A 10,861-nucleotide genomic window follows, 5' to 3' on the forward strand; every position below is an offset into this window, starting at 1 on the left:
TATTATGGTACTAGAATTCTGACTTACTGTTTAATGAAGATATTTTAAGCAGAATGAGTTAAACTCTAGTTTCAACCTAAGACACTTGTAAAAGAAGATCCCCTCCATATTTCAACCTATACTATTCAGAATGACAATATCCAAGATGCAAAATGCAGGTTCCCTCAAACTTTTTATCAGAATTGTAAAGAACTGCAAGCCCAAAGCATCTTATTGTACCAAGAGTATTTGAACATTCCATATGTATCTTTACACATCCACACACAAACACACAGAATCCACAGACACACACACTCACATCCACACAGATACACACACAGGAGGTTTCAGAAGTCAGTGTGGTGAACAGCAGCATCAAGTCCTTTGTGTTACACTTGATCACGGAGGCAGGCAAGTCTCTGTGATAGTTCATCCTGTTCTGTTGAAGCAACACTTGTGCCAGCAGAACCAGTCTGACTCTGTGGAAGCTCCATGTTGAGATCAAGGCCTGCTTCATCTGCCATTTCTTGGAGGAGCATATCTACTTAGTTTTGTGGAGTTGTTTGTGTCATAGTGCTGCTCCTAGTGTCTTCCATTTGTTGTGTTTGAACATCTAATGTTTCAAACTGGTGTTCAAATTTGTCCATTAAGGCAGATATCTTCTCAAGGTTCATGCTCCTCAATGTAGCATCCATGGACTTAACTACACCTGCCATGGATTTAGTTACCTTGCCCATTGTCACAGCTGTCTGAACTCTGGCTGCCACAGCATCCACTTGAGCACTCATTCTCAAGAAATTAATTGCTTGGTTTTTCTGGCGGATTGCATTTTCAGCATGTATTCGAGCAACTTCTGTATTGCCCTTCTGAATGGCCTTTTTAATCTTGGTCTTTTCAGCTTTTTCTTCTTTAGCACATTTTTTGGCATTCCTATTAAGTTCTTTTGCAGCAAACTTCAGGTTAAATAGGTGTTTTTCCATGTTGGCCATGGCTGGGCCGCTCCTCCTGGGGGGCTCTGGGGGGGGGAACTGGAAACACAGAGGCTCAAGGTTCCAAGCTCCCGTGCTCCCCAGTATGTTTTTTTTTAAAGAAATGTTGATTAGTGGAGCAGATTTGGTAGGCAAGACCTAGAAGCAATCAAACATACTAGCTAAGTCTCTGATAAATCAAAGTATTCCATTACTGAGGGATAAGGACTCTCTAGAAAACAAACATTGCCAAGAAAACTGAAAAAAAAAACTGAGAAAAATTTCTGTTGAGGTAGAGGCTAAAAAAAGTACCCCTAAAAATTGTCTGCTTACCCAACCCTGGTATGATGACCATAGCAAGCAGGAATCCTACCCTGTGGTAGAAACACACACACACACACACACACACACACACACACACACACACACACACACACACGCTTCTGCAAAGATGATTCTATTCATCATCAATACATGGAATATGTGCACATTATAGATAACACAAAATCCAGTAGAATTAAAAGATGAATAGCTCTTGTTGTGAAAGAACTCAACAGGTATTGCATACAAATAGCAGTCCTGAGTGAAACAAGACTGGCAAATGAAGGTCAGCTTACTGAAGTCAGAGCTGGATACATGTTTTTCTGGAGTGACTGCAGTGAAGGGAAGTGGTATAAAGATGGTATAGGTTTTATAATAAAAAATAATATAATCAATAAGCTGTATGCCTGCCAAAAGAGCATGATAATGAAAAGGATCATGATAATATGATTGCCCCCTTGCATAAAAATGTCATGCCACCATCATCAGGGCCTATGCTCCCACCATGATGAACCCTAATGAGGTCAAAGAAAAATTTTATGAAGACTTGGAAAACCTAATCATCAATATGCCAGAAGAGGACAAAGATAATTCTTTAAAACTAGAGTAGATTCAGACTACAAGATATGGCAGGGGGTCTTTGGGAGCAATGGAGTTAGAAAGAGCAACTGCAATGGTCACTTGCTACTGAAGATTTGTGCATCTCATAACTTCTCATTACCAACACCTTTTCCATTTACCTATATGCAATAAAAGTTCATGGTTGTACTCTAGTCACAAACATTGGCATTTAGACTATGTGATTGTAATTAGAAGAGATAATCAGGATATGAGAGTGATGAGGGCAATGTGTGGTACAGAGTGCTGGACTGATCATAGACTTATCCTCTCCTCAACAAAAGTGGCACCTCAAAGGAAAAATGACTACTAGAAGAAGTAATGTCAACAAATTAGAGCACTTCTCTGAGTGGGAGTAGTTTGATGCTAATTTGGAGGGAAAGTTGAGCCAAAACACAACTGACAACTGTGGAGTGAAAAGGAATGGAAAGTTTTCAGAGATTGGTGTACAGCACTGCATTTGCTTATATGGGTCAGAACACTTGTAAACATCAATAATAGTTTGATGAAAATAATGGGGGGAAATTGAGAAACCACTAAATGAAAAATGAGAACTTAACAGAGCTTATCAGCAGGATAGTTCATCTGTATCTTAGAAGGCAGCATTTGATTCCATCAAAAGTAAAGTACAAGCAAAGCTTAGAGAGATACAGGATTCTTGGCTCAATAAGAAGGAGATGAAATTCAGTTTTATACTGATAGTATCAATCCAAAAATGCTTTTATGATTCTCTGAAGGTTATTATTGGCCAAAGAACTATAGTGACTCTCAATTACTCATAGATGATGAAGTCATATTGCTTTTAATAAGGACATAACACTGATGAAATAGTTTGAACATTTCCATGGTATTCTCAACAGAACATTACCAATCAGTCAATGCTGAAGTCATTAACTAATCACCTCAAGTTGAAGTCAATCTACCCTTAGTTGAAGTTTCAACTGAAAAAGAAATTTTGAATGTCATTAGGCTCCTTTCATGTGGCAAAGCATCTGGTGCTGATTTTATTCCACCTGAGTTTTACAAGGTGAGGGGTCTGTTATTCATACATAAGTTGACTTAAATTTTCCAGGTTATATGGCATGAAGAGGTTATCCACCAGGATATCAAGAATGCCCCATTGCCCATCTCTATAAAGATAAAGGGAATAGATTGTCCTGTGATAATCATGGGTGAGTCTCTCCTAGTCATTGCTGGAAAGATTATTGCCAGAGTTCTCCTTAATCTCCTTGATCCTTCACATGGAAAGTGTTCACCTACTTGACAGTCAGTGAGGCTTCAGAAAGGATTGAGGAACAGTTGTTATGGTATTTGCAGCCCAACTCCAGGAGAAATGCCAGAAGCAGAAACAAGATCTGTCCACAAGATTTGATACCACCAGTCATGAAGGCTTATGTAAAATTAAATGAAACTTTTTGTTGCCTAGAGAAGTTCATCAGTATTGCACATCAATTTCATTGCCCAGATTCTGGATAATGGATTATGCTCTTGCACCTTTCCAGTCATCAGTGGAGTGAAACCATATTGTGTGCTTGCTCTTTTGCTTTTTAGCATGATTTTTCAGTCATGTTGACAAACATGTTCAATGAGGATGAACACAACATCATGGCCATCTACCAAACTAACGATAAATTCGTCAACTTGAAAAGACTATAATCCAAGACCAAATGGATGGACTGTTGGTGCATGATTTTGTTTGCAGATGAGTATGAACTCAGTACAGCCTTGAAGCTGTGATTCAACAAAATACGGATCAATTTTCTGTTGCTTGTGCTAATTTCATCCTCACAATTTAAACCAAGAAAACACAAGTGCTCCATTAGCCAACAGCATAACATCTATATGTAGAACCATCAGGTACAACAAATGGAAAAGTTTTGAATACTGTGAATAAGCTCATTTACCTTGACACTATACTTTCCAGGAATGTATATGCTGATAATGGGATTGATTCACAAATTGCTAGAACTGATTTAGTGTTTAGGAAAGTATGGGAGAGAAGAGGTATTTGACTGACTACCAAACTGAAGGTCTACTGTTTTGCTGACCTCATTGTTGTATGCTTATGAAACCTGGAGAGTATAGCAGTGACATGACAGGAAAGTGAATCGCTTCTATGTGAATTGTCTTAGGAAAATTCTAAAGATCACCTGGCAGGATAAGAAACCACACATTGAGGTCCTTTCTCAAACTAAACTGCCAAGTATTCTGTGGTAGACCACAGAGAGTGTTCACATTGTTAGAATGCCAAATGAACACTTGCCTAAAAGATTATTTTATGGAGAATTTATACAAAGCAAGTGCTCACATGGTGGTAAAAAAAAAAACCCAATGTAAGAATACTCTCAAGGTCTCTCTTAAGAACTTTGGAAATCATTGTGCATCATGGGAGAAAGTAGCTTAGGACCACCCAGTATGGCATGCCTTCCTCAAAGAAGGTGCTGTGCTCACTGAGCAAAGTAGAAAAGAAGGACTTCAAAAGACATTCAAGATACACAAATTTGGAGATTCCACCTCAAATAGTCACATAGATTATTTGCCCAACTTGTGTAGAGATTTTGAGCCCATATTGGTCTGATTAGTCATAGTCAGACACACTGTAACTTGATTCTAACACAGTGATGTTATTTTGGTCCTCTTCAAGAAGGAAAGACTACATAGATGGATTTTGTGATTGCTTTTTTGTAATGTAGTTTGAAATCTGGTACCACCAGGTTGCCTTCCTTCACATTTTAAAACTGATTCCTTTGATGTTCTTGACCTTTTGTTTTTCCAGATTAATTATCTTTTCTGACTCTATTAAATAAATTTTTGGTAGTTTGATTGGTATGGTGTTGTATAAGGAAGTTAATTCAGATAGAATTGTTATTTTTATTATATTGATTCAGCCTACTCATGAGTAATTAATATTTTCCCAGTTGTTTAGATTTGATTTTATTTGTGTGAAAAGTGTTTTGTGATTGTGTTCATCTAGTTCCTGGGTTTATCTTGGTAGATAGACTCTCAAATATTTTATATTATCTACAGTTATTTTATATTATCTACTGTAATTTTTTTATCTGAAATTGCTGGACTTTGGTAATATGTAGTTATGTTGATGATTTGGACAAGTTTCTTTTCTATCCTATAACTTTGCTAAAGTTGTCAGTTATTTTTAGTTGATTCTCTAAGTATACCATCATATCATCTAGAAAGAGGAGAGTTTTTTTCATTGCCTATTCTAATTCCTTCAATTTCTTTTTCTTCTTTTATTGCTAAAGCTAGTATTTTCAAATTATATTGAAGGATAGTGTTGATATTGGGCATCCTTGCTTCACCCCTGATCTTAATGTGAAAGTTTCCAACTTATCCCCATTATAGATTATGCATGCTGATGATTTTAGATAGATACCACTTATCAATTTAAGGAAAACTAGATTTATTCTTATGCTCTCTAGTGTTTTTAATAGGAACAAGTGTTTTAGTTTGTCAAAAAAATTTTCTGCAATTATTGAGACAAGCGTAATATTTCACTTGGTTTTGTAATTGATATGGCCAATTATGTTGATAGTTTTCCTAATATTGAACCATCTCTGAATTCCTGGTATAAATCCCACTTGCTCATTAGTGCTATGATATTTGTGATATAGTTGCAATTTTGTAAATATTTTATTTAAAATATTTGCACCAATTTTAATTAGGGAAATTGACCTAAAGTTTTCTTTCTCTATTATTGCTCTTCAAGGTTTAGGTATCAGCACCATATTTGTGTCATAAAAGGAATTTCTTCTTTGACTATTTTTCTAAATAGTCTATATAGTATCAGAATTAATTGTTCTTTAAATGTTTGGTAGAATTCACTTGTAAATTCATTTTGTCCTAGGACTTTTTTCTTAGGGAGCTCATTTATAGTTTGTTCAGTTTTTTTTTTTAATGAAATAGCTATTTAAGTATTCTATTTCCTCTTCTCTTTTTCTGGAAAATTTAAACTTTTTAAAAATATTCATCCAGTTCACTTTGATTATTAGATTTTTTTGGCATTAATTGGATAAATAACTTCAAATAACTCTTTGATTTCATCTTCACTGTGAATTCGCCTTTTTATTTTTGATACTGGCAATTTGGTTTTCTTCTTCCTTTTTTTTTTAAATTCAGTTAACCAAATGTATGTGAATGATATTTTTCATAGCAAGTCTCTCAGAATTGTCTTAGATCATTGAATTGCTGAGAGGAGCTGCATCCATGATAGTTGATCATTTCACAGTGTTGCTGTTAACATGTACAATGTTCTCATAGTTCTACTCACTTTCCTCAACTTCAGTTCATGCAAATCTTTCCCCAGAGGCTTATCATAACTAACTTTTTAAAAAACGCTATTCATTTACTTAACTTTTTTCTTATTTATTTTGGTTAGATTTAGGTCCCTGACCAGTATAGTTTTACTATTTCTGCCTATAATTCATTTAACTTTTTCATTAATAATGTGGATGCTAAATCATTTGATGTATATGTGTTTAGTATTGATATTACTTTACTGTCTATGGTACCTTATAGCAAAATATACTTTCCCTGCTTATTCTTTTAATTAATCTATTTTAACTTTGTTTGTCTGAGGTCATGATTGCTACCCCCTTTTTTGTTTTTGTTTTTATTTCATCTGAAGAACAATGAATTTGCTTCCAGTTCTTTATCTTTACTCTCTGCTTCATGTTTTTTGAAAACAATATATTCTAAGATTCTGGTTTTTAATGCATTCTAGTGTCTGCTTCTGTTTTATGGACAAGTTTATTCCATTCTACATCCACAGTTATGATTATTGTTTATTTCCCTCCACCCGGATTTTCCCATTTAACTTCCTTTTTCTTTTTCCTTTCCTCCTTAAAAGTGATTTACTTTTGACCATTGTCTACCAAAATCTGCCCTGCCTTCTCTCACCCTCTCTCCTTCTTCTCTTGTCCCTCTTGCCTCCTACTTCCCTGGGGGTGGGGGGTGGGCAGATAGATTTCTATAACTGGGTATGTATGTTATTCCCTCTTTGAACCAATTCCATGAGAATAAGGTTCAAACATTGCCTGCCATAATCCCCCCTTTCCCTCCAATGTAAAAATTCTTTCATGCTCCCTTTGTCTTTTATGTGAGATAATTTATCCCATTCTACCTTGCCCCTCCCCTCCTTTTTTTGTCCCTTAACTTTATTTTTTTGCATATCATCCCATCATAGTCAACTTACACCTATGACGTTTGCCTAGATAAACCCTTTATATTTGCCTTAATGAAAAAGTTCTTAGGAGTCATAAGTATCATCTTCCCATGTAGGATGTAGACAATTTAACCTTATGATTTCTCTTTCCTATTTATTGTCATATGATTTCTCTTACCTATTTGATTTTTATATTTTTCTTGAGTCTTGTGTTTGAATGTCAGATTTTCTGGTCTTTTCATCAGAAATGCTTGAAAGTCCTCAATTTCATTGTATTTATTTTTCCCCTGCAGGACTATATCAATTGTGCTAGGTAAGTGATTCTTTTTTTTTTTTTTAGGTTTTTGCAAGGCAAATGGGGTTAAGTGGCTTGCCCAAGGCCACACAGCTAGATAATTATTAAGTGTCTGAGACTGGATTTGAACCCAGGTACTCCTGACTCCAAGGCCAGTGCTTTATCCACTACGCCACCTAGCTGCCCCGTAAGTGTTCTTGATTGTAATCCAAACTCTCTGATCCTTTAATATAAAAGCAATTGAATCTTGTGTGATCCTGAGTGTGTCTCCATGATGTGTGAATTATCTTTCTGGCCACTTGCAATCTTTTCTCCTTGACCTGAGAATACTGGAATTTGACTATAATATTTCTGGGAATTTTCATTTGGGGATCTTTTATTTAGGAGATCAGTAGCTTCTTTCAATTTCTATTTTTATCCTCTGCTTCTAGGATATCAGAGCAGCATTCTTTGATAATTTCTACAAAGATGATGTCTAGGCTCTTTTTTTAAAATCATGGCTTTCAGGTAGTCCAATGCGGGGGTCCAGCTTCCGCGGGGTCCTTGGAACCTGATAGGAGGGATAGAGTCGGTGAAATGAGTTGAGTCAACACAGGGGTTAAAGGCAGGAGCAGATTGACTGACTGCTGTTCAGATTTTATTTTTATAGTCTCAGAATCATGTATGCATTAAGCAAGCAAGCTAAGATCATTTTCTTGGTTACAAAAGTGTACAATTTTCATTATCAATCATATAATTCATATAGTTACAAGTTTAATCACGTGATTACAAGTTTAATTATCAATCATATAGTTAATTGATTTTTTATCCCTGCTCAGACCATGATGGCCTCAACATGTTTGTTACCTAGTTTATTACTGCATTGTATAATTGTTAATTCATTTAAAGTTATTAAGCAATTCATTTAATGGAAAGGGTATTTTTTAGGTTTTTGTTTTTGTTTTTGTTTTTTTTGCAAGGGGTTAAGTAGCTTGCCCAAGGCCACACAGCTAGGTAATTATTAAGTGTCTGAGACCTGATTTGAACCCAGGTACTGCTGACTCCAGGGCCAGTGTTTTATCCACTCCGCCATCTAGACGCCCCCTAATGGAAAATTTTTTATATTTTCTGTGTAAATAATGCTCTTCAATACACTCCCTTAACAATCTATAGTGAGGGTCGTTATGTTTGTCCACTCATCCGTTAACTCTTACAATAACCAATTTTCCTTTCAGCCCTTGTTGGTAGAAACCACAGTTTCTGTGACTTTTTTATTCTTTCCCATGAAACTAAGACTGTTAGAGTTCACATATTGGTCACCTGTACTAACTATTCTTTCACCATCTTTTTCATATATTCCTGTGTATGGTAAGGGGGGCAAAACTGGAATTCCCAGTGTTGGGTTTTCCAGAGATTTCATAATGTTGAAGCCTTTTGTATGCTTCAGGGAGAGGAAGTCCTGTTAAATTTGAACAGAATTTACAATCTGTTTTATTCAGGAAATTTCTCTGGAATCCTTCCTTTATATAGTCATTCCACTATTAGGATGAGTAAGTATTACAATCAATAATAGACCTATAAATATTGGTATACATGGAATCCATATATATATATATATATATATATATATATATATATATATATATATATATATTGAAGAAGGAAATGTTTTTCCATCAGACAGTGTGGTCGCCTTGAGTCTTCTTGCTGCAACTGTGTCAAGCATCTTAGAGACCCTGGCTCCCAACAGTCCAATAATTCTTAAATCACCTCACTTGGATAAATTTTCCAGGTCCATTTTAATCTTGTGAAATGTTTCCAATTTTCTTCTATCTTTTCATTCCTTTGATTTTATTTAATTGTTCTTTGGCATCTCATGTAGTCATTAACTTTCACTTGCCCAATTCTACTTTTTAGGGTGTTCTTTCCTTCAGTAAAATTTTGTAACTCCTTTTCCACTTAGCCAATTCTGCTTTTCAGGGAATTCTTCTCTTCTGTTCATTTTTGTGTCTTTTTAAAACATTTGACCAAACTGGTTTTTAAGACATAACTTTCTTCAATATTTTTGGTGCCTCCTTTACCAAACTGTTGGTTCTTTCTTAAATCACTTTCATTTCTTTTTCCCATTTTTTTCTCTGCTTCAATTATTTGATTTTAGAAATTTTTTTTTTTTTTAGCTTTTCCAAGGTCTGAGACTTTGCATGCAGTTGCTTTTATCTTACTGCCTTCTGCATTTGGGTAGGAACATCCTTATCACCATAGTAATTTTCTATGTAAGTTTACTCATTTTTCTAGTCTTTTTCTTGATCTTTTATTGTATATTATAGTTGGACTATTCTCAATGAGATAAGGAAGCACTATTCCAACTGTCTTCTGCCTGGAACTATGACCAGGATGCTCATTCCTGTAACTCAGAACCACATAGGGGAATGCAACAGAGTCCTGCACCCAGTGACAGCAAAGGGTCTCCAGTTATCTAGTTCTGACCAGTTTTCCAACCCCCTTACTGTTTATGGACTGAGAGCTCAGGAAATTTCTACCTCCACTTGCTGGGGTGCAGCCTATGCTGGAACAGCCTGTGCTAGACAGCACAGTAAGACAATTCTTGCTGATCTCCTAAATTGTCTTTACCCCATTATTCACACTAAAATTGTTTCACCCCATTATTATATTGGTTCTGTCACTTTAGAATTCATTTTGAGGTAATGTTATCAAGAAGGGGACTTGGAAGTGCCCAGGTAAAGCTCTGCTTTTACTCTGCCATCTCGACTCTTGACTCATCATTTCTTAAGGTACAGTAGTTATCCATTACAATCATGTACTTGTTCAGTCCTTCCCCATTTGATGGGCATCCCCTCCAATTTCCAATTCTTTGCCTATACAAAAGAGAACTGCTATAAATATTTTTGTACACGTGGGTCCTTTTCCTTTTTCTTTGATCTCTTTGGGATACAGACCTAGTTGTGTAATTGCTAGGTCAAAGGATATACCAAGTTTAATAACCCTTTGTTTATTTCTCCAAATTATTCCCCAGAATGACTGGACTATTCACAACTTCACCAAGAATGTATTAGTGCCCCAATTTTTCACATCCTCTCCAGAATTTGTCATGTTTTTTTTTCTATTATGTTAGGTAGTCTGATAAGTGTAAAGTGGTAACTCCAATGTTTTAATTTGAAGTTCACTATACATAGTTTTGATTTCTCCTGAAAACTTGGCCTATTCATATCCTTTGACTATTTGATAATGATGATATTGTCCTTAATTTTCAAAGAAGACCATGACATCGGGGGTGATGACATGATATGAATGGGGTAGTGCTGTGCTAAGTCACCAACTTAACCTTCTCCTCCAGAGCTTTCTAGGTCCAGTGGCCACATGTGAATCAGGATGACTGGAGATAGCCCTGTATGTGAGGCAAAAAGGGTTAAGTGACTTGCCTAAGGTCATACAAGTAATGTTTGAGATTAGATTTGAACTCAGGTTCTCCTAACTTCAGGGTCAGTGCTCTACCCACTGTGC

At 35.9% G+C, this 10,861-nt stretch overlaps 1 pseudogene; it reads right to left on the minus strand.

Moving 5' to 3' along the window:
* Positions 1 to 262: 262 nt before the first annotated feature.
* On the minus strand, positions 263 to 993 carry LOC141520006 (charged multivesicular body protein 1B2-like; annotated as a pseudogene).
* Positions 994 to 10,861: the final 9,868 nt, after the last annotated feature.

The sequence above is a fragment of the Macrotis lagotis genome, chromosome 4 (genome assembly GCF_037893015.1).
Source record: "Macrotis lagotis isolate mMagLag1 chromosome 4, bilby.v1.9.chrom.fasta, whole genome shotgun sequence".
In the NCBI taxonomy this organism is placed as follows: domain Eukaryota; kingdom Metazoa; phylum Chordata; class Mammalia; order Peramelemorphia; family Peramelidae; genus Macrotis; species Macrotis lagotis.